This window comes from Rhipicephalus microplus, unplaced genomic scaffold (assembly GCF_043290135.1).
Source record: "Rhipicephalus microplus isolate Deutch F79 unplaced genomic scaffold, USDA_Rmic scaffold_15, whole genome shotgun sequence".
Classification (NCBI taxonomy): Eukaryota; Metazoa; Arthropoda; class Arachnida; order Ixodida; family Ixodidae; genus Rhipicephalus; species Rhipicephalus microplus.
Genome location: NW_027464588.1, coordinates 25,358,060 through 25,384,088, shown reverse-complemented (window position 1 = coordinate 25,384,088; position 26,029 = coordinate 25,358,060).

The window sequence follows — 26,029 nt, the reverse complement described above, 5'->3', positions numbered from 1 at the left end:
GCAATCATGTCATCACTTTTATTTATTACCGCAGCCCTGCATGTTTTCTGTTTCCACTTCACACAGTAACGGGTTATACTACGTTAGCATCCCTGACATCCTATAAAAAGTACTGCGTGGTGGTTTTCAAGTAAAAAATATGGTGCTGTTTATTCTGATTTACATGTCCTCTACTTATGATTTGGTAAGTGTTATGTTTAGGAGACAGACTTCATACGACAGACATATACGCATCCTCAACTCTGATGATAAGTCCCTATCTGATCACAAGTCTTGCCTACATTACATAAAACTCCGAAGCCAGCCCTTGGAATACATTGCAAACTACTTCTTTTGCCACCGACGCACCAGGGTATAGAGAATGAGAATAGCTAAGGTTAGCCAGCAACAAAAGAAAATTTTTTCCAATTATGAGTGCCCAATGAATAGCCGTTATGAACTTCTGACATATTGCACTCAGATAAATGAAAACAACCCAGGCACATCTCTCTGCTCAGTGCATCTCTGCTGAAGCTACCGTGCGCTTTGATTCTCTCCGAAAGGTGTCCCTAGAAGAATAGTAGCACATTGTTTGATCACGGTAGGAACAATTTCCTTGCATGTCTGACTCAAACAAGGTGTTCGACGGAGACAAAGTGAAGAGTTTTGAGTAGCATAGTGAAAGGAGCAAAAACAAGGGTGCATTTCGTCATTAACATATGCCTCTTCAAGGAGGCTGGGTCAGGCTGTTGCCATACGTTCCACGTATGCGTGCTGGGGTTGTGCGCGCATAGAAAGGGAAGGCAAATTCTTAATATGAACGCCCCGTATATCATCTGCACAACCGAAAGAAAAAGAAACGTGAATAAGCGATACATGAGGGCGAGGAAGACAGAGAGAGTTGGTTATAAAAAGAATTTTGGTGCGCGCAGGAAAGAAAAAAAACCGATCTGTGGGTACCACTGATCTCTCCATTCTGAAGGCATTTAAAGCGGTAGTTTTTGAATTGTTTGAAGAAAGTTTCCATAGAGCTAGTCTGCCGAAATCTTCTAAATATTTTTATACTGGCGCTTGTTGCTATTTTAATGGCAACAGCCGGCGCGGACTGACGCTCTCGCTTTGAAATGCACAAAGTGGATGGAGAGATGACCTTCATTGTATCTGAGTTTGTAGATTATCAGATGCGTTAATCAAACGTCGCGAGTTAGGATCCTGCCTGGAACAACTTATCTCTTTGTCTACTTTTCTTTCTTTACATTGGCGTTATAAATACTTTATTACCCACCCTTTTACTTCTATTGCCATCTTTATCTGTTTGTTCTCATTAACCCTCAATTGCGCATTTTTTATCAAAATGAATCTCGATTTCATTAGAGGTGGCGCGGTGAAACTTGGAGAGCCTGATTAGGATGCATGCAGGTATTTTTCAATCCAGCAACACTTTAGTAAACATCTGCATACTATGGCTCAGTGTAGTTCACTTTGTCCTCCGCAAGTGAAAATATTAAATAGCTTCCGTACCTTGGAATCATAGTAAACTGTCTTCGAATTTCGCGTTTCACAGAAAATGTAGAGCTTCCATGAGTATTCGTTTAGAGCAGTTTGTATATAGCGGGACATAACATCTCGCATGTGGTAACTCTTCAGCGTCATAGAGCTGTATGTAACCATTGAGGCCGCCGAAAAGCTTCTGCCGCATGCGTCAGCGTGTGATTTTGATGTATTGGGGTCTCATTCATAAAAACTTGTATTGATGAACGGCACAGATCTAGCTTCGACTTGGGAAGCATAACTATTGGTTCAGGCTATTTTCAAAACAATACTTACCAAAAGCGAATAGTCAAGTTCACTCGGCAGCTTCCGCGAGAACCACAGGTGAATTAGAACCTTCGACGCGACTTCTAAAATATAGACGCACCTTACCACAGATCACAATAAATAAGGACTAATAAGGACTGTTCTCGCCACTCTCAGTTCACGAGGTGAAACGCTGGTACGTTGAATTTTGTTTCACCCGACTAAAGGTTCCGCGTTCGCGAGTCTTGCTGGAGCCTGCAACATCATGGTGTCGTTACGCAATTTAGCGTGTGCTTTGCCGTGGAAGGAAGGGAGGAAGGAAGGAAGACAAACAAGAGGAAAAGAACGGCAGGGAGGTTAACCAGCCTATAGCCAGCCGGTTTGCTACCCTGCGCCTGGGAGGGGGATGGGGGAGATGAAAGATAGAGAGCAGAAAGGGAAGAGAGATAAACACAGCACATTCCGCAGCACACGCGCGCACACTCAGTGATTGTCCAATCTTGTCTTCCGCAATGTGTGACATTGCTGTTACAGCCGCTTGTTCAAGTCCGTGTCGCGTAGGAATTTCAACTAAGCTTTTGTCACCTTCTGTTGCAATGTCTTCTCTCGGGCGCTTGACAGAATAGTGTCCACAGACATTTGGCTGTTGTCGATGCGCGCAAGAACGAATGCCAGTGACTGTCTCTGAATGTCATACAATGGACAGTGGCACAGGATGTGGTGTAGCGTCTTTTCGTAATGACAGGCATTGCAGAGAGCGTTGTCCGCCATTCCTATGACAAAGTAATAAGATTTTGTAAATGCCACTCCTAGCCATAAGCGATGAAAAAGTGTGGCTTCTCTTCGATCGAGCCCAGTGGGCATGCGGAGAGCCATCAAAAAGGACAGGTGTTGTTGACGATTCGTCTCGTTGCTTGGTAGAAACCATAGTGAAAACGTGACTTCACGTGCAAGTCATCGAAGATTACTGGCTGCATCGGTCAGCGAAAGTGGTACGGCTTCTTCTCGTGTTCCTTCAAGAGCTGCCCGCGCGGCAGGATTGACCTGTTCGTTCCCTATGACCCCGCAGTGACTTGGCAGCCACTGAAACGTCACATGATGCCCATTTTCGTGTGAAGTAAGGAGAAGGCATCGAATTTCAAAAACAAGCTGTTCGTACAGCCCGTGACGCAGTGCTGAGAGCAGAGATTGTAGCGCAGCCCTTGAGTCGCTGAAAATCGACCATTGTTGCGGTGGTTCCCGATGTGCAGCGCGCAAGGCAGCTAGTTCCGCTGCTGTAGACGTCGGGGAGTGGTCAGTCCTAAAGCTGATGGTAACACTTCTTGCTGGGACACTACTGCACCTGACGAACACTGGCGGTTCGTGCAGCCATCTGTGTATATATGTACACTGTCTGAATATATCTCGTGCAAAAGAGGAACCGGCAGTTGTTTCAGCATGGGCGATGAAAGCTCAGATTTTCTCCGGGTTTCTGGTACATTAAGATGCACTGTGGTTTGAAAAACACACCAAGGGGGTATTGATGGTTTAGATGAAGGAGTGAAACCCTAGGGAAGTTTCTCGTTGTACTTCACAATCATTTTAGCGAACAATGCTTGGCGCCTCTCTGAAGGCAACAGTGCAAGGTGATGGCAGGAGAACGTGCAAAGTGTCTGATTTGCGTTCTCAGGCCTTCTACAGCAATGTGAGTTTGTATAGGATAGTCACCAGCTATTGCAATTGTTGCCTCTGTTGACTTGCATCTGGGCAGACCAAGACACACTCTCAGTGCTTGGCCTTGCACTGCCTGTAGAACATGAACATTCGTCTTGCACGTATTCCTAAGCACGAGCAAGCTATATCTCAGGAAACCAAAAAATAGGGCTCTGTAATGCTGCGGCATTGCGTCTACTGACATTCCCCACGTCTGTCCTGCCAGAAACTTGAACGATTGGGAAATAGCGTTCAGGCGCTTCTTCATATAGGCCACATGCGGACTCCAACAGAGGTCCCTATCAATAATCATGACCAGAAACCAATGGGTTCTGGCGTAAGAAATCGGTCGCCCGCCGACTCTGATAAGGGCTCATTGCTTTGCGAGATAAGGCCACCAGTGCGCATTTTTCTGGTGATATGCTGAGACCTTGTTTGAACAAGTAGTTGGCAATCATAGTTGCTGCTCTTTGAAGCCGGGAACGTATCTGAGGACGTGTGACTGCCGAAGTCCAGACACAGATGTCGTCCTCGTATATAGAGATTTTAATGGTACTTGGCAAGTATTCAGCTAGGCAAATTAGTGCAAGATTGAATAGCGTCGGGCTAAGAACTCCACCTTGAGGAACACCCTTAGAAGTATAGTGTTGCGTAGTTGGGCCCTCTTCTGTTAACACAAACAGTAATCTTGCAGCCAGGTAACTCGAAATTCACCGAAAGACTCGACCACCAAGGCCAACCACCGCAAAAGCACCTTTCTCATCTAGAAACAAAGCTGTAGATAGTCGCTTACGGGATCTTTCGTGCTGAACATACGAAACCAGATCAACGGCGTTGTCAATAGAAGAGTGGTCACGTCGGAAACCAGCCATTGAATTCGGATAAATCTTGTAGTATTCAAGATACCGCTCCAGGCGGCCTAATATCATCCGCTTAATTATCTTCCCTACGCAGCTGGCCAGTGCTATTGGGTGGTATGAGGCGCAGTGGGCATTTGCCCTGCTTGAAAATGGGTAACACGCGGCTTCCCTTACAGTCATCAGTAACATTGCCGACCTGCCATGAGATGTTTTAAAGGCTCAACAATTATCTCCTTGCACCTTCCCCAAGGTTGCACAATGCTCGGTACGGAATACCATCTGGGCCCGGAAAAGCTGATCGCCTGCAGAGAGCTAGTGCCAACTGGAGCTCCTCCACTGTAAAAGGGAGGTCCATGTGGTAGTCACGAGAAAGGGGGACGTCACCTTTCTTTGGAGAATCTGGATGAGTGGCTCGGTTGGCGATCTGCGCATAGAAATTTCCTGCGGCATCGGAGTCTTGCCTCCCTTGAACCAGTGCGAGCACTTTGAATGGAAGACACTGTTCCGCAGGGTGACGCAGACCTTTCACCGTTTTCTAAATGTGTGAGAGTGGGTTGCGAGAGTCTATTGACTGGCAAAACGTTGTCCATCGTTCCGACGCTAATCTATCCATGTGACGCCGAATCTTCTTTTGCATCCTCCTGGCTGCCCTAAGATCATGCATTGATTTTGTACGCCGATACTGACGCTCCGCCAGGCGCCGAAGTGCTCGGAGTTGCTCCAACTTTATGTCAAAGTTGTTTCGTGTGGAAGATATGGTCACCGTGCGAGTGGCGTTTTGCATTGCGCTCCTAATTGTTTGCCCTAACCCAGATCGTAAGCCATCGCTGCATGCATCTTCCTTGTCAAATTTGAAGTTGGGACATTGCGCTGCTCGAATTTTCATAACTAGACAAGCCTTTGATGTTAAGGTAGATTGGAATGTGATCACTTCCGCGTGTCTCAACATCTGGAAACCACTCGACATATCTCGCGAGGGAGTTGGAGACAAAAGTAGGGTCGAGACAGCTGACGTATGTCACCTCTCGAAGAAAAGTGGGGCTACCGTCGTTCAGGAGAGTAAGGCCATAGTTGTAGGCGATGTTTGCTAACCTGCGTCCTCTTGCATTTGTCCGCGTACTTCCCCATGCGTGATGGTGCGCATTGAAATCACCTGTAATCCCCCCATGGTGCAGGACACACTGTAAAATATCCGCTAATTTCCAGGAATCGAGATTATTCGACGGCGATATATAAGCGCCTATGAGAGTAAACATGAGTTTGTTCTATTTCCCAGCGATGCAGACATACTGATTGTCATCGTGAGGCGCAATTGGTTGCACAACATACGTCAGTTCACGACGAACAAAGACGATGATTTTGCTGCAAGGACCGTTTGTTGAAGGCATGACAGCTTCGTACCCCGAGAGTCTTTATGGTTTCGACAAATTGGGTTCACAAATGACGATGAGGGAAACACGTTGGTAAACACAAACTGACGAAAATCTGAAAGGCGTGGATTTAGTCCTCTGGCATTCCATTGGATGACGAATGCAGGCTTGACTTTTTTACGAAATGTTGACGTGTCAGTAGCCATCTTCCTAGTTGAGAGATTCGAGCACTGGGCTTAGGGCGTCCAATACTCCAAGTGTGCTTCGAGAAGATGCTGTCTTCATGTCGACTAATATCACTCGGATGGCTTCTATGAGGGAACGCAGCACCGCGAGATCACTTGAAGATCTGTTTTAGGCAAATCTTACGTGGATGGAGACGGCTCTGGTGTCACCGCAACCAGCTGAGGTTCCTTGACAGAAGAGTGGGTAGGGAGCATTGGCCATTCCTCCTGAGATGGAGGCTTCTCCGCTTCTTTCGTATAAGTGGTGGGTCCTTTCCCAGTGCTACTGGGTGGAACCACTAAAGAGTGGGAACTAGCATTTCGAGAATATGCCTTCTTTGAAGACTTTCGAGGATGCCGACGTCAATGCCGACGCCGGACTACTTCGGCTGCCTCCCTGTGTGTCGAGTTGTCTCGGGCCATTTGTCTGAGAACCGCGCGCTCCTTGTGGATTCGAGGACAGTCCTTCGACGAGGCAGGGTAAGGATCGCTGCAGTTGGCGCACTTCAGAGTAATCGCCTGACAGGCGTCTTGGGCATGAGGTTCAGCGCAACGGGGCCACAGTCGTGAATTGGGACATATGCCCTTGACGTGTCCTAGCCTGAAGCGCTGAAGACATTGAAGTGGCTTTTGAATGAATGGCCAAACCAGATGTGGGAAATGTCCAACTTAAACTTGGGATGGTATGCAGTCTCCCTTGAGAAACACTTTTACGCAGCGCGTATTTGTAACGTGCCACACTTGCGTAATGACAGTTCCCTCATTTGCAGGCTTGATGAGGGTAGGCAAGTGACATTAGGGATGGCAATGTTGATGTCATAAATTACACCGGCAATTGATTTATCATCTATCGGGATAAATGGGCGCATTTTAATGCCGCATAGATCAGTCATTTGCTGCAGCTGTCCTAGCGCACTGACATCGTGCACGTCTATAGAGAGAATATTCTTCCTCGGGTTTATTCTTACGTCCTTAATTTGATCTGGCATCGCACATTCCAGAGCAATGAAAAAGGCTTGCCTGTTCAAAAGTCTTAAGTTGCTTGAGGGAATTTCCGACATGAAGATGATAACGTGCGGCCAGCGCGCATGTCTTGACTGCACAGTCGCTGTACTTGCAGGAGCTGATGCTGATGCTGATGTAATGGTAGTCCTTCTCCTCGCCCTCTTACCCCGGACAGGTATAAAGCCGCCTTCGGACGTGTCGTCTTCCGACACGGAATACAAACCAGTGTCTTCGGTGTCACTGGGGGAGCCAGCTCACTTCCTAGTGATTGACGGGTGTGAGGACCTCTGACCAGGCGGGCCTCCGGCAATTTCCGTGGCCTTCACCGCAAGACGGGGAGGCGAGGCACCTCAAAAAACCGGTGGTTTCACTAAAAAAGTAGAGAGTGCATAAATAAGTGTTGTTCTAAAGAGACACTTCTTCCCTTGGAGGTTATTGAGATAGTATATGCCGCAAAGGTTATTGAGAAGGAGCTTGCGTGCAAGTTCCCCTTTCCTAACGATGAGACATTTTCGTGGTAAATTATACATTATTTCGATCAGCAAGGCCTAATACGAGGAATAAATTATGGCATTGAAGTAAATTTTCTGAGTTTTAAGAACCAATTAGCAAAAATGTGATCCTCTCAGGCGTTTACAAACAGCTCTACATTTATTACCAGGTATTCTCAAATTGCCGGCTGCTATTCTTGCGTCTATTTCCCTATTTATTCTTGAAGTGCAGGACAGAAAACAAGAACGCTGTTCTTTACTCACTATTAATCTCACCTGTTATTCGCTCCCTGGGCTGACTGTGTTGATGACCACAGAGAAGGCTGTTATGCATGCCTAAAAAAATTTCATATAATAGAGCCGACTATCCAGCGCAAAACACTATGAAGCACTACACTACAAGCATCTACTGAGCATCCCAGCATGCACTAGTGTGTATTTCTTCCTCTCCTTCGGCAGTGAAAGGCTACGTTTTCTTTTATTCGGCGTAGTTCACTACCTAAAGATCAGCATGCATTTTCATTTTATTCTAGTGCAATTCGCGATGCTCTGTCATGTCTTACCATGAAAAAGGGCGTGTCATCAACTACTTCTCTCATCAACAATCGCTGTCTCTCATCAGCGAGGTTAATGCACCCTAGCAGTAAATAACATCTGTTAAACATATCTCATATAAATTGACCTCAATAGATCACCTACTCATCAAGGAGGATACACTGTTTCTCTCGGCGCAAAAGGCAAAATAGTTCATGGACTGATTCTCTATTTGTTACGCAATCAGTAGCTTAAATATCATTTTATACAAAAGCAGCCGAAGCGGCATATGGTGACCACCTGTGGCGCAAATTTTGTTTTTCCGTCATCGAGATGTATACTTCGAGGGTTGCTATTTATGAGTATAATCCAATCATCTTTTGATTAGACAGCACGGTTTTATTTGCATTTTAAGCACAAAGCGCCTGCGTCAATTGAATTGTTTGTCAAACAAAGTGGGAGAAAGATGATGCACCATCCCCGAAGATGCCATTAGTCGATTTGTGAAGGCGAAAACATACAGACAGTGCCGTCGACTGATAAAACGGAAGGAAATCCTTTCTCAAGCACCACGTAGACTTAAAGCAGCAATAACTTAGTTCTCGTGCTCCTGTTTTATATAAAACTGTTTATTTCCTCGAATCATATTTGCGTGGTTTTTCGGTTATGTAACTTGTTTCAAGGAACTCAAATTACCGCAATCAAGGCGCAGTGAACACCTTTGAAGCTGAAGCAGTAACTGAAGAAAATGTAAGTTAATGAAATCTCAGGTAATCACTCGCATTGATTGATCGATTGATTGATTGATTTGATTGACATCTGGGGTTTAGTGTACCAAACCAACTATATTGTTATGAGAGACTGGTGGAGGGGTCCAAAAATTTTGATCACCTGAGATTCTGTAACCTGCTTTTGAATTAGAAAACACGGGATGCATTTTCGCCATCATCAAAAATGCAACCGCCGCAGCCGGGTCAGCAGCCGAGTACTTTAGGCACAGACCAGCGCGACGAGGCGTAATGGTTCACGTGTCTGCAATATTAAAACTGATATGGTCTCTGATGTATTCATCGAAGACGCCTTGAAAGCGAAAGACATCATCTTTCTCTTTTCAGTCGATGTATTGATCTTACTGCTGATTAATTGATTGATATGTGAGGTTTCATACCCCAAAACCATCATATGACTATGAAAGACGCCGTAGGGGAGGGCTCCGGAAGTTTCCACCACTTGGGGTTCTTTAACGTACTCCCAAATCTGAGCACACGAGCCTACAGCATTTTCGCCTCAAATGAAAATGCAGCCGCCGCAGCCAGGATTTGATACCACGACCTGCGTGTCGGCGACCGAGTACCTTAGCCACTAGACCACCACGGCGGGGTCGATCTGACCGCATTTCACTCCGAGAGAGAGAGAAGGAATATAACAAAAGTAGTGATGTTAGCTAGACTACGTCTTGTTTGCTACCGCAAAAGGTGGGAAGACAGAATGAGAGAGTGAGAGAGAGAGAAATGAGCATTGCACACCACATCCACAGGGCAGGCTTTCACAACCGGGGGCTCAGTGATGTTTCCAGCAGGATTTGTAGAATGGTTAGTGTGTACTACAGCTTTCTGGGCTCATTTACTATAAAACAACACACCCAAGATCTTTTTCGGCCTTACTGCGGCTCGCTCAGCAAAATGTGATAAGTCCAACTCTGTAGAAACAATGTACCATGTCGTGTGCCTCTGTGCGGATTTATGACAAGATCACCAGACTCTCCAGCGTGCCTTGAAAATACTGGTTGATTGTCCTTTTACCACCGTCTTTCGAAAGTTATGTGCACCTAGCATGGCTCTGCAAAACATGCTTTGGTATCTGAGGCACAATACCTGGCTTCACACTGCCTCCATGATAGCCCTACAAATGACAAAGCTCTAATGCCAGCATGACATCATGAAAAGTTCCGTCATCTGGCGTAATAGTGATATTGATGACAGTATAAGGTAACCAATTGTGTCGATCTGTGGCGTCGCGATGAAGAGATCAGGTGCCACTGTATAGTTGTGATTTTTTCAGCATCCCTCGTTACAGACATCCCTTGAAGCCAATGCCGACGCTTAAATTTTACGTTTGGTGAAGCATTTAACAGTTTCACCTTGATAGCTGAGATCATGCCAACCTGTACAATATGATATATAAGCAGCACACAGGTGCCTTAAAGACTCGAGTGTCGCGCTGCTAACCCCTGAATACCGTTTTATTGAGGGCGATGGTGAGGGACCTCTGTGCGGATAAGTTCTGAAAAAAAAAACACACTTCTGAGCTCTTGCGAGGATGCTGGTAAATAAATCTTTCAGGATCTATTGTTCAGCATTTCACACTGCCAATAAGGAAATGAAATAGCGCAGCCAAGGCTGCTTAGCTTTTAACCCAACATTCTTACTTTTGGTCTGCGTCCGCCTAAATTGTACCAACGCGAACATTTACTGGCCAAAAATAAAAGTAGAGCACCAATAAAGAATTTCAATTGCTATGCCGCAATATGCTTTAATTTTTGATATTCTTTTTTATATGAGCTGCTTTGGGATGTGGGCACCTGCGTTTGTGGCGTATATTCCGCATTTCTCCCCACTATTCATTCTTTCGTGAATAAATATGTTGGTATTGAGCGTTCTACCGTGTCTACTTGTTTCTTGCGTCCCGTCTTTATTCGCGCTTTACTTTTATTTTTAGACATGCACCTACTCACCCAGCAACTAATTTCATTCACTGGCCGCTTTAGCTCCAACAAGAAAGAATAAATAAACAGTGAATGACGGTAGGTGCAAAGCTCAATAACTGTCGCTGTCCACTTAAACTGGTAAATTCTTTCCAAGTTTACATAAAGGGACACAAAAGCAACGAAACAAACGCATCCTCCTGTCAAACAAAGAAAATGTATCGGAGATTTACCACCTCTTTCATTTACTGACTCTTTATTCTCAACAGTTGGTCCTCGTTCTCTTCGATTGTCGCTATAGTTCCTCTTCATGTCTTGTTCGGGACAATACATCCTCCGGGTCTCTTAAAACAATCATTCCGTGGATGTTGCGATACTAGGTTACCACCAATTGTCACTCCTGTTTGCAGGAGGGTCCTTTGATGTGCGCAGACCCCGGCGTACCTTGTTGTTTTAGCGTTTTGAAGACAACAGAAGGGCTAGAAAATCATTCTTAGAATGATCAAGACGTTTTTCCACTAGTATCATGTCGCTTGGTTTACCCATTGGGTATGCAAGTTGCATGGCAACAGTCGAAGTACTTCTTCAATAAACGTTTATGCTTGCTTACCATCTTGTTGCGTTTCGGAATATAAATATTTCCTACTATGTCCCCTTAATAATCTGCTTGCAACCACGTCGTCTTCTGAAAGGTAGCAAACTGAGAGTTACAGCAAAATTTAGTCGTGTCAGAGTAAATGTGATGCCTCATCGCCGCATCAAAAGGGCACTTACATTCGCCGCGAAAGTCATTGTATATGGACATAAAAGTATTTCAAGTCAGGGATGAGGTGTTCTGTGAGATAATTTTCTTCAGAGTTGTATGGGGTTGCGAACCTTAGAGTGATAAACTTTCTTTCTTTCCATCATAGGGCCTTTCACTGCAGAATGCTGGCTCCTTATCAGAGACAATGGCCTTGCTTGGTGTGTCTAAATACATTTTTTTTCTTTAAGAAATGAGAATGCTTTCAACTTTTGTGCCGGGTGTAGCCACCACCATACGTGTACACCTATCAACATGCATTAGAAAGAACGGCGTTCATTGTATAGCTTCCACGTTCTTCTTGAGCTCCTCAAAATCTATGTGCACAACTTCAAATGAGAGAGCTGAATGTGAAAGAACCACTGTGTGGTTTTCTTTGTGTCTGACTTTGTTTTCTTCGTGTGGCATTGATTACATGTTCTCACAACATTTTCTACACCGGCCATCTTGCTCTTCCAAGTAAAACGTTTTTTTGAATCTTCCATTATGTCAACCAAAAGCCGTCATAACCACCTTGGTGTGGGTTGTCGTGACAGGGCCTGAATATTTTTGATATGCAGCGTTGACGTACGACACACTTTCCGTTCATGAGATCTAAATGCCTGGCGCCCTCCCACGTACTTCCGAAGTGTGCCTCTTGATGGTCTTGTGCTATATGCATTTTTGACATAGCGTCTACGTCAGGTAGCTTGTCACCCGTTCTGTGGCTAACATGAAACGTGAACTGCTGAGTATCGCTAATCCACCTCACTACTCGTCCCTTCGGTTGCGTAAGGCTCTGTTGGTTGACCGGGATCTGAGGTTGACCGACCGTTTCTGTTGATAGCTGTTTAATATCAACATTTGTTCCTTGTCTTGCTCTGTTGTCACAATAGTTCCTCTTCGTCTTCGGTTCGGGAGAATACATTACATTATTACATTGTCTCTCCACCACTAAGATAGTGCACTGACATCACACTCTGCACTACCTCAACCCTTTCGCCTCCCCCAAAATGATATCGCCATGGCCTGGATCGTAGCCACGGCTTTTGGGTGAGCAGTTCAGGACCTGAGTCATTGATTTATTGTAGCGCACACCTATGAAAATTAAACAATAAGGTTTCCTGCCAGTATTTTTTGTGTGAACAGGCTGGTAACATACACTACATAGAATGAAATCCGTACGTAATTCCGGAAAGCATCAGTTGTCCCGGCTGGGTCTGTCTCGGCAAAGAGGTGGGTAATTGATGCTGACCATTCAGGGACCTTGCTATGGTAAATAGAATGTTCGCCGTTTTCATTTGTATACTTCAGCTGTACGACAAATGGGAATGACCAGAATAATTCCTCCGTGCGGCTTACACTAACATAACAACTAGGTTCGAGCGGATGTCACAGGGAGTCATTTGTTGATATATTGTCATTTATATATCAATATATTGTTGATATATTGTATTTATATATCATATATAGCCATTTATTGATATATAAAGAACATTTATTTCTTTTTTATTACGGCCAAAAAGGATAAGGTATAGGTTCATGGTTTGGCTGCTCTTGTATATCTCTTGCAAAAAAGTATTTTGTTTTACTTTCTTTCACTAACAGCTCAATGTACTATTTTTTTGTTTTGTATAGCTCTTTTCTGACTTCTGTTAGTATTCCCGAGAAAGACTGGCCTTTCCAGGTGTAATTTCCTACGTAATATAGGCTGCCAATACTACCCATGACTTAAGCTTCCGCTGCGCAATGTATATTGAAAACAAAACTGCACAATTTTTAAGTCAGCCCGCATGTGCAGCTTTTGCTGCGTGGAAGGCGAAGAGTTTGTAATATTACCAAGTTTGAATACTGACATTCAAAAAGGAACTGTTAAACCTATAGCTTATTAAGGAGAAAGTCTCATATCTTGTATAAATCAAGAAATTTTGAGGGTTCCACTTCACGGCAGGGGAAGTTTTAATGCAGCACACGCGTCCTTATTAACTCACTGTTTAAAGCAGATTTGCGCACCATCTCTTACATAACTCGCTCCTCGTGCAGAAACCCTATGCCTCACAACACGTTATGGGACTTCGCAATGACAGAAAAGTCCACCCGGGTCAGAAGACGTGCACTGAAGCGAGTGTTTGTGAGCACCGTGGGTGTATCGATATCTCATGACTGCCACATCACTTGGCGACACTTTGTAATGCTTCCCAGTGATGTGAAAAGTCTTTGCTATGACGTGACAACACTATGACGCCTGATAACATAGGTTCATAGAATGACGCCATTAGATGACAATGTCGCTACGTCAAAAAATATTCGATAACAAAGGAATGAAACATATTTGAACACAGCACATTACTACGCGGATACAAGAGAAAAAGAGCCACACTGCAGTGCTGAAGCGAAGCTGAATTTTTATTGAAAAAAGACATGAACAGAAAAAGAACACATCAGCCTTCACACCCACGTGACCAGACTAAGGCAAGAGAAAGCAGATCGGCTGATATTTTGAACGCTGTAAAAGCTTCAATACATTCCACGTGTACTCTCCAACAGCAAAAAAGTGAAGACATCCTTTTATATAAGAACGCAACTTCATCATCAAGTAAGGCTAAAAAGGCACTAACGCGGATGAATAGTACGCGCTTTTTGGATAACATATGCGCTTTATTATTTCTCTTGTGATTTTATCTCTGTCTGTCGATAGAACGTTTGCTTTATGAAAGATGGGTGTGTAATGGCACTGCGCAACATGTTGGGACACATGTTAGTATACATTCCCTTGAAAAGAACGTCTGTTTTCTAAGAACGTCATGTAAATGCATCTACTTGTTTGGCCTATGTATACACGATCATAGAAAACGGTAAAAGATACACGATACCCTTCCTGCACTGTACAAAAGGAGGGACGTGTTTGACCCCACAGTCTTCTTTGGTTATTCATGACACGAGCTTCTTAAATTTCCGTGCGACCATCCCAGTGGAGGAAAGGTACAGTGTAGGAAGGGTATAGCGTATCTTTTGCCATATTTCTGTGGTCGTGTATACTTTGGCCAAACAAGTAGATGCCTTAACAATAGGTTGTTGGAATACAGACGTTCTTTGCAAGAGAATGTATACTCAAATGTGTCCCTATATGTTGCGCAGTATACCATTGTGCACCTTTCTTTTATGAAGCAAAAGCTCTATCGACACATAGACAGCAAATCACAAGAGAAATACGTGATCACAAATCACAAGAGAACAATGCAATAACTTGCTTACTATAGCCCTACATTATAGCGAGGTTAAGTTCTTTTATAGCACACTATCATAACTTTTATGCTGTTGAAGAATACACGTGAGATGCATCGATGTTATTTCATTGTTCAAAATGCCAGCTGATCTGCTTTATCTTGGCTAAGTATGGTCACTTGAGTTTCAAGGTTGAAGCTTTCTTTTTCCGTTCAAGCTTTTTCAAATGAAAATTCCGTTTCAAGTCACTGCTGCTCTTTGTCGTTTCTTTTCATGCGTTCGCGTAGCCGAACACCATTTCAGTATATGTTCAAATTCTGTCACCAACTAGCCCAGCTCTCACTCTTACAAATCAAGGGAATTGTGAGAACAAATGAGTAACAGAGAACTTCAGAAAGATGGGGAAAATGAAGTCAACTGCGAAAGAAGAAGTAGTTCATTCGATCTTCAAGTCGTCTTGCTGGAATGCGTTAGGTGCCACGCAACTTTTTGGTTATTATGAAGAGTTATTTTTATTTTAACTTCAATACCTACTGTGCGTCATCCTAAAGGTCATGAATTTTATTGCAATAAGTGAGGCCTCTAGAGTTACAGGCTATGGCTTCCAACCTGAACACCAGGCCCCGTCGACTCCCGCAATATGCACGTGCCCATTACCTCTAAAGGTGTAAAACTTTTCGATAAACTTGGTCCCCAATTTCAAATTCTTTAGCATTTAGTATTCCACGTGTAGTTTCCAGGGGAATCTTATTGAAATCAGCCAGATCTATAACATTTCCTTGTGTTTTTTTGGTTCTCATTATGCGTACGTATGGTGATACACCGCTGCGAATTTCACGAAATGTTTAACGCATGTCCTACTAAATTCTTCTATATAGCATCCACTATCGCCATGATCACGCCATTTTGGTAAGATATGCATTTAGTAAAAAAAGATCCAAGTAACTAACATGAAAGCTTCTGGAGCATTGATCAGTAAATGAAGACAAATAATCAGAATATGGCTTGTCGAAAGTTAGCTTGATAGCACTTGCAACTTTTCACAAGTGCGTTTCGAACTGCACCTGAATTACGCACTCCAGTTGTTTAGACATGAAATCTCCCCGTTACAATAAGGTCCAATAGCGTGTTGAAGCTGATCGAGTGAAGTTTTGTGGTATATAGGAACTGCTGTAGCGACCAAATTTTTTATATAAAATGACATTGGACAGCAGAGAGATGGTTTGGGCGTGTTGGTTATTCATGGGTCTTCATAAAACAGAGCGCACAAAACACGGGACAGAAAGAGGCCAAGACAAGTGCTCACTATCAACTGAAGTTTTTATTGCGCAGTCAAAGCATATATAACTATCGACACCGCAAAAAAGCGAAAGAAAAAAACAGACGAAAAGGAAATATTCCAGAATGACAAAAAAAGAACACGTGTCCATAAATGCTCATGTTTTTTACACGCCTTTATACCTGCCCTCGCCATCTTTGCCGCCTCTACAATTTTTTTTTCGTTGTTTCCCGGTGCTGAATCAAAACTGTCTGACTGAACAGTGGAACACACTGTGGCTTTGCGTCACACTTCTTACAATGGGCGGCAAGGTGTCCGTCAAATGAAGTGTTTCCAATTTTTTTATTATGCTCATGCAGTAGAACGTTGAGGCATCTGCCGGTGTGATCGATGTAACACCTGCCACATAAAAGAGGAATCCTGTACACTATGCCTATTGTACAGAAAACGTAGGCATATTTGTGCCTGTTGGAGCAAACAGGCTTACGCTTCCTTGTCCGAAAGTTCAACTTACATAAGCTGAAAAGCTTGTTAGGTGCCGCAAACACAACCTTTACTCCAGTCCACCGTCCAAGCTTCTTCAAATTGTTTGACAATTTTTTAAGGTATGGGATTTTAACCACCTTTTCTTTGACTCGTTTTCTTTGGTAGTTCTCTCCATTTCTGTTATCTGCTCTTCACCGAGACAGGTGACAGACTTTCTTCCTTGATGCAGGCGTTAAGCCATTAAGACAATGACATGCCTAAGGAAGCCCGCTGCTTCTGAACGTGCAACTTGTTTCTGGAGGCTTTAATCCACCAAGTGTTCGCACGACTTACCAACAGCATTTGACAAAAAAGAAAGCACAATGTTCCTTTTGATTAGCTTCGAATGCGGGAACGATTACTTTAAGTGAGGCTTGTTGGCTCTTGGTTCGTTGAGCCAACACACGTGGTTATTTTCTAAATGGCATCTCAGGTCTAAAAACCTAATGCTGAGTTTTTCTGGGAATTCCGTGGTAAAACTCAGTGACGCAAAACATTGAATAAATGATGTAAGAATTCGCTTGACGACAGAGTTGCTGCAGTCCAGACCTTGTACATGAGAACTGCCCGACAGAGTATCAAAATCTGACCTATCTAAAAACACCAAGAAGTCAATTATGTACATAAAAATTTTTCGCAATAAAAACTTCAGTTGATAATGAGCGCTTGTCCTGACCTTTTTCTGTCCCGTGTTTTGTGCGCTCTGTTTTAAGAACAACTTGAAAGCATACTTATGCTCGCCAAAATAATTCAGGGCTATTGAGCGAAATGCGTTTTGTGTCTGTATTCATTTGACAAAATGACAAAATTGCTTTTACACAGCATAGTTATCTCTCAAGCCAACTAAGCGCACAATAACTTTGTCGTTGTTTTTGATTGCGCATACTAGTTGTATTTACGGCAGCGTTATTACCTTTATGCAACAACGAAATTATCTAGTATTCGGTGTTTGCTTATGATGAACGCATTACCCGCACACAACACTTTGCTTTTGTTTCTGGCATGTAACCCGAGCTGTGTAAAAGGCGAGTTTTAACTCAGAAAGGTGTCGGTAGTCATAAGAAACATGCATAATTTCACTGAAGCAAACGTGATTACGAAGATGTCCTCGACGACCCAGTTGTGAAAATATTAGAACACAAAAATGAAATGACGTCAATTGAATTGGAACGCATGATATACTTTCATGGTAATTGTCACTACTGGTGTATTCAGTGACTGCACATGGCAAAAAAATTGCGAGAATGCCAGCAACAAATTTTTTTCTAATACCTCAGAAGTGCACACATTAGAACCACCAGCGGTAGAGCAAAAGCGAAGCTGGCAGATATTTCCAGAATGTGTATCAAAGCAAATAAAAAACAATGCGCAAAAACCAACGACGCAAGAACTAAAAGAAACTTTGTGAGAGACATTCACATTCGGCTTAATGGCAAACCGAACAAAGCGTCAAGCAATATATGTTGGTAGTTATGACGAATAAGGTATTTGTCTTTTTTCGTTAAATTATCTACCTTGACATTTACATTCGAACTACTTCTGACAACCAGCACTACACTTTTCTTTGTGTCTTTGTTTGTTGGTTGTCAATAATATTCTATCTAACAAAGACAAAAGTAGCCATAAGGTTGCCACTTTTTTTATTCGTTATCTGCAATTTGTCTGAGTATTTTACACATTGGACATCATACAAAAACGTCGAAAAGTTCCCTTCACTAGCTGCAGGAGGTCACAATTTTCAGACGTATGAAACAGTGTAAAATTGGCTCACTGTTTGTCTATCCATAATAGCCCAATTGCATTTTTACTTCTACTTAATATTGCGTCGGTATATTCCACCATACTAATTTACAGCCATCGCTTCTTTTTTGGTTACCGCACTTTCACCAAAAAGTGTTGTTCCGATCTTCGCTATCTATGAAATTCCGAATTCTATAAAGGGAACCGCATTTCACTTCTGAATCTGCCAGGTGTAAATCGTTAACGTATCATGACAAAAAATAGTAGTATATGATGATTGATTTATTTTGAGGTTTAACGTTCCAAAATCACCATAATAATATGAGAGACACCATAGTGGAGGGCTCCGGAAATTTTGACCAACTGAGGTTTTTTAACGTTCACCCAAATCTGAGCACACTGGCCTATAACATTTCCGCCTCCATTGGAAATGAAGCCGCCACCACCGGGATTCGATGCCGCGACCTGCGGGTCGGCAGCCAAGTACCTTAGCCACTAGACCACCGCGGCAGGGCAAATAGTAGTATATGTGAAAGTATTTTAGGTTCGTGTCAAGTTCCCACAATTCCAAATGAAATAATCTCAAGGCACATTTGCAAAAATACCATTCTCTACTATTCTTCTGTGAGTAACTTCAAGTTGACACCAAAACATTATTAGAAAAAAAGTATGCCCATGTTAAATGCCGTGAAAAAAGTATTGTCCCAAAATTCTGCCCTGAAAGCTATTACTTCATAGTTTTACTTCTTTCGTGGGTACAAAAGAAACGTATCCTATAATCCTATCATAACTAAATTATGAAGTCGCCAGAAAAATAAATATTGTTTTCATTGTCTAGCTTTGAATAGCCACATATTTATATATTGCGCAGTAAAGGTATTCAAAATGCAACTTTTTAACGCTTACTTTCATGTATGTCTCGAATTCCTCATGTGCCACGGAAGCTAGAGCCTTGCAACAAAGAACAACCATCTCAACTACGCAATGTGTTGTGTGCCACGTCTTGGTTGCGAACACAAAAATTGACACAAGTATTGAAGATATAACTTACGTCACCGAGGCGAGATATCAAGATGTGACAGCTGTTGTGCGTGCTTCGTGCTCTCCGCTATGAGCTTCAAAACAATTGTTCTAGCATAAAATAACTTCGACTAGACAGCGCTATGTTCTTTGTGCTGAAAGCTTCGTTCCGCGTGAATACATGACAGCCGTCATTAAAAGCAGCACGCATTTCGGGACTTGATTGCTCAATTTTTTTCGGTATGTCACAAATTTGCGACGCCATGTACCGAAGGGTTATAGAATAGTGGTTATTTCATTTATCTCGATAATTGGTCGTGCCTAAAAGCTAAGACGAATTACAACTTACCTATACGCCATTGAATTGGCAATTCTTTTATTTAGTGATTATGTCCTGGCCAAACAATAATTTGAAGCTTACTGCCCTATAGTTTGGACATGAACATCTTCAAGGTATTTTCACCACAAGCAGTGCACCGCCGACCTTATGGCAACACTTAGGCACCGTACAAGGCGCCCGCAGCACATTCCTCAGGATGAGTGGACATTAGCTGTTCATTGACCCTGATCGAAAGGCATTCAAAGGTGCAAAGAGGCAATATATTGAAACATTTGACTCCCGAAGTGCGCAGATGAGTCATGACCAACACGTAAAGGCGAACGACTTGAGAGCGTCATACGCCGCGATGTCATTCATGGCGCGAACAACTGCACTTTGTCAGATTCCAAGCGCAATATCATCGATGTGCGTTTGTGTACTTGCATTGAAAGGCTGCAGACCGAGTGCGAAACTCGTGTCAGCAAATGCTTCACGTGATGTGCTTTTAGGCCGATGAACTAATCGGTAGTGCGAACGGCGTACACCAACTTAGACTTGGCAAACATCCCTTTTTAACCACTTTCTTACAAGGCGCATTCCAAACAAGTTGAACGTGTTTGATTTCTTCCTTGTAGTCCTCCTCTAGACTTTCGATGTAACGAAAAAAAAACCGTGAAACGAACGCTTCAATCGGTAGAGCACTGTGAGCCCTATATGCACTTAGAATACTTCTTTGACCTTTCTCGCTGGTCACAGAGACATTCTTGTCTGGGCCTTTTTCTGTTCTTGTCAGTTTCCACATTTCCCAGCCGCTTGATTCAGTCGAGTTATTCGCTCTGAAGACGGAAAAGTGTACAATATGTGCGAAATCCAGTGTTAGGCTAGCGATGGCGCTAATCTCATGTTAGCATACGGAGCGTGATCTGACTTCACAGTGAATTCCTTGTTTCGTCAGTCTAGCGAGGTGACTTTTTTTTGCACCACTTGGTTTTCATTTAGGCAAGAAAGCCTGAATGGTTGATGTATGCGCCTCTGCAATAGAATTGAGATGCTTGCGCAAGATGGTGAAGTCTCATACATTTGTTACTGAAATCGTTTATAAGTTAAGCGTACTTTCTTTCGGGTGTAGAAATCTGAGTGATTTGTTGTTGTTTTAAGTCGCGGAAGAATTTTGGAAGAGTGTCTACATATACTAACTACCCAGCATTTATTACAATAAATTGTTATAAGGCACAGCGGCGTACCAAACAAAATGTGTGTGTTCTTTTGATGAAAGAAAAAAGTTTATCTTGTACACCTATGTGGCCTTGTATTTTCAGCCTCCCGGTAAACCTGGTATAGCTTAGAAGCACCCACCGATGTTGTAAGCTTTGTAACAATGATAAAAATTATCTACCCCGGTGATATAAAATGACGGCTGAAAATTTCTCGTCCGTAAAATATAAAAGAAATAGGTGAATGATACGTTAACGTGGAACCACTCCAGTAAACAAATATAGTCAAAAAGAGTATCTTTGTTTATTTTGTAGTTTCCCTGATTTATTAGAAATAATTAAAAGTTGATTTTGCTGTGTCAATATCTTTCATACAGAAATCATCAATGCTTTTCTGAAACAAATTGGTTGTGAACATACGTAGCTTGAAGATCCTAGAACAACACAGACTGATTTAATTGGACGTATCTGCTTACTACTTCGCAGCTCCCTTTAAATGCAAACCATTTCTTGGCGAACTTCGGTGACTTTGAGCGTATCGGTCAACTTATCTACCTATCTAGCAGCCTACCTTTAGCTCTTCTTGATGTTTCGATAGTGGTATAGATAGCGAAATTGCTATGGCTTAACATGACTATGACAAGCATAAGAGACCAGCCATAAACTAAAATCATTATATATATGTCATGAATCTTATGATTTACATTTTATGGTCTTGGTGCTCTTGCAGTTGTTTATTTGACATGACATATTGCAAAATAGGTATGGTATGACACGACTGCATGGCGAACATAAGTGACATTCTCTAACGTGGAAATCACTACATGAATGCAATATAAGTCATGAACCTACGCCCCGCTCATGGTGCTCTCGCGGTCTTTTCGCTAGCTTCACATATACCAAACTCGGTCTTACGGGACGTGAATGGATAATGCGGGTACATAACTGGTGCGAAAATGATAATCTTGATATGCGTGTCATGTAAACACATGACTACATGCTACGCTCATAACGCGCTCGTGATCGTTTCGCTAGCTTCAAATATACCAAATTTTGTGTTACGTGACGTCAGTTAAGGACGAAGGTAAATTACATGTCCAAACATAAAATTGGCCCTTTATCTAAATGTTACACTGCAAATGTCGTTAAAAGACAACGGTCTTGCGTTTGGAGAGGGGAAAAAAAAAACGTTTATTTGATGTTCTGCGCAAGAAAATTGGTGACTGGTATTCTGGAGGCGCTGCGTTAGAGTGCCTCGAGCGTGCTGCGGAGGCGAACAAGCGCATCAAATCACGTAAGGCGTCAGACATGAGCGCCGTCTGGCAGTTATCTTGGAGAACGAAGCGTGTGGCGCGCGCCCGTCTCGGATGCGATAAGATGTAGAAGTCAAGGCGACAGGCAGGTGCTACCACCGTGTCGTCTTAGCAAAGCGTTGGAAACACTTGCCTTTTCGTGCAAGCATTGCGTCGTCAGCCTAACGTGATAAGCGCTACGGTCATTAGAATTACTTAAGTATGCCTTTCCAGTAAAAATACAGAAATATAGAATATTGAAGTGTTTTAGATGCGGAGTATCTTATACTCGCGCCTTGTAGTGCGCCGTCCGCGCCGTCCGCGCCGTCCACACCGCTTCTCGAACATTCGACAGCTGACGTGCGCGCATGCGCCGTCGCGCCGTCGCCCACTCTTCCACCATCTGTGCATCCCTTCCTCCTCTACACACCGCGCGCGCTTCACTCTTCCACCATCTGTGCACCCTTCCTCCTCTACACACCGCGTTCGACATCTACAATTCTCCTGATTCTCCAGTGGACGCGCATGTGGCGTCGCGCTTCGAGAACATTCAACAGCTGACAGTGCATGCGCCGTCGTGCTGTATATATACTCAAGGTCGGCGCTCGCTCGCTCAGTTGCCGCTCGTCGGTTGGTTTGTACGGCGCGTCGACGTCCAAGGTCGCGGTGAAATGAATTTCAACGAATCCACAAACACAATGATCGACGTCCCTTCGACCAGCGCCGCCCTTTCGCATACGTGTGTACGTGTTCACTCATTTAACACCCCCTCCTACAACCCCGTTAACCAATTGAGCCATCGACCCAAGTAAGTCGCAATTTAACACCCCATTTCACAACCACGTTAACCAATTCAGCCATCGACCCAAGTAAGTCGCACTTTAACACCCCGTTAACCAATTATATGCTCCGCATCCTCCTCAGTGTTCCCCCAAGGGAAGCTGCGGGCAATTTTTTACGGTACCTCAGATATGCGCAATATTTGCTTTTAATTTAACAATCGCACAAATATGAACGCAAAACCTTGAGCACTATTGGTGGACGCTGCGGATGGGGTAGGCCGTTTGAGGTGTCGTTTGGTGTTGTTTGGGGTGCTGTTAGGTGTGGACAAACAGACAAGTGTACAGACAGACCACAATTTTTGCGTCGAAGGTCCCCAAGAAAGACTATCGTCTTTAATAATGCTGATATGCGTGCTTACTATAGCTGATATGCGTTTAATATGCTGATATGACCTCTTATCGCCCCATCGCGCTTACCAGCTGCTTCGGGAAAGTGATGGAGAGGATGATTTTGACTCGCCTAGAGTGGTACTTGGAGCACCACGAGGTATAGCCTCATGCTATGACGGGCTCTCGGCATGGGCGGTCCGCAATTGATAACGTTATAGACCTGGTATCATATGTTCAGCATCAAAAAAGACTGAAATGTTTATCTCCGGCTTTGTTCTTGGATGTGAAAGGTGCATACGATAACGTATCACATGAAGCCAATCTGGATGTCATGGAAAATGTTGAATTAGGGGGTCGGGTTTACCAATGGATTCACAGCTATCTGAAAGGCAGAACTTTCTTTGTACAGACGGAGTATGGCACAACAACGCACCATTGCAACCGTCGTGGTGTGCCTCAAGGCGGTGTTCTTAGCCCCACACTTTTCAATCTAGCGCTACTCGGCCTGGTTGACGCACTTCCAGAATCTCTCCATCTATCAATATATGCAGATGACATCTGCATCTGGGCGTCAGGCGTAACACGCCTACATTTGCGTGCCCGGCTTCAGAGAGCGGCTACAATAGCGACAAAGTACCTGGAAGAACGGGGACTAGAGCTGTCATCAGAGAAATGCTCGCTTATAGCATTCACGCATAAGGCTATGAGCTTATATGCTATTAAAAGCAACGGACACACGACCAACTACGTGAAGACCCACCGATTTCTCGGAGTCATAGTTGATCGCGACCTCTCCTGGAGCCCTCACATTGCCCACATGAAAACTAAACTCCCCATGATCACCCACGTACTGAGGTTTCTTGCTGGAAAAACGTGGGGTGCATCAGTACGAGCAATGCTCCAACTCTACACTGTTCTGTTCTACGGGTATATCCGATACAACCTACCCATGCTTTCCGGGATCCTAAGAACAAACTTGCGCGTCCTCCAGTCGATCCAAGCCCAAGCCCTGAGAATATGCCTTGGTCTCTCGAGATGCGCGTCTACAGCAGCGACAGTCATCATTGCGCGTGGTTATCCAGTCAACGCATACATCCGTGTAGACGCTTTGAGAATGCACATAAGATATTTTGCTCGGCTTCCGTCTCATTAGTTCACCTCACTTCGAACTTCTAGGCCCCACTCAGCGTTCAGCGCAACTGTAGCTCAACATTGCGCAGTGCTTCCATTGCACTTCACGCATGCAGCACAGCCGCCGATACCATTATGGTGCCTACACCCACTCAAAGCCCTTCTTAAAATTCCTGGCATCCAAAATAAGAAAAAGTCGTCTCATCTAGCCCTGAAACAGGCCACATTACTTTTCCTGCAAGATAAGCACAATGGACGCCTTCACATTTACACGGATGGCTTGGTGTCTTCAGTAAGCTCTGCAGGGGCGGTGGTTATTCCCGGGAGGCACATCACAATTAAATTCATGACAACACATTTGACGTCGTCGACAGCTGCAGAACTTGCGACTATACGTGCAGCTCTGGAGTTTATAGTGAAAGAACCTTCGGGAATTTGGTCTGTCTTCTCAGACTCGAGAAGGCATCTCTTCAATGTCTTATGTCACCCTTTTGCCATAGACCTAATGAAAAGTTAGTAGCTGAAATAAGGCTTCTTCATCACCAAGCAATCGAAAAACAGCACAGCATAGTGTATCAGTGGATACCAGGTCATTGCGGTATACAAGGCAATGACCGCGCAGATGAGGCCGCTCGATCTGCACACGACGGTACCCAATACACAACCATCCCGTTCTCAAGAATCAACGCAGCTACAAGACTTCGTTCGCTTCCACGTGACCTCACACTGCTACAGTGGAACTCAACAGGCTTCACAAACGCGCGTCTGCATAACTTGGATCCCGATCTGCAGCTTCGTCTTCCCCCAAGGATATCTCGAACTGAGGAGGCTCTTCTATGCCGCCTGTGGCTTGGAGTGGCCTTCACGAACGCATACTCTTATCTCATTGGGATGGCCAGCTCTCCTACATGCACTTACTGCACTTGCGAAGAAACCATCGTGCACCTTCTGTGTGTGTGCACCCATTTCAACGCGCAAAAACAAGAACTCACTGCAGCTCTGGATAGACAAGACGATCGGCCTTTGTCGGAACAAAGGATTCTGGGTCATTGGCCGAGCCCATCCTCAGCCCAGAAGGCTTTGAAAGCTTTGCTGCGCTTTTTGCGGACAACTGGCCTCTGAGACTTTAGTGTCTTATACTCTTTTATGTTGCTTTTCCTCTGTCACATTTTGTTGTAATTGCTCTTTCTCTTCGCAACATTTCTTTTTAAGATCTTTCATTCCCCTCACCCCTTTCCCCAGCACAGGGCAGCCAGCCGGTCTGAGAACTGGCTAACCTCCCTGTCTTTCCGCTTAAACTTTCTTCCTCCTGATATGTGTGTCATGAAACATGACTGCATGCTACGCACATTGCGCGCTTGCAGCTGTTTCGCAAGGTTCCCATATACGTAGTTTAGTATCACGTGACCTGAATAGACGATGAAGTTAAATGACAATCATGACTTGTGTTTTATGGGAAACATGAGTACATGCTACGGGCATAGCCTGTTTGAGGGCCGTTTTTATAGCTCAAGAAATACAAAATTTAATATCACGTGACGTGAAGTGGCGACGAAGGTAAATACACGTCTGAGCATAATAATCATGACATGGAAGCCATGTACAGCATAGTTTTTGTCCACCTCGTAGCGTTTTGCTGATTTTAAATTGACATATCACCCTTCGTCAATGGTAC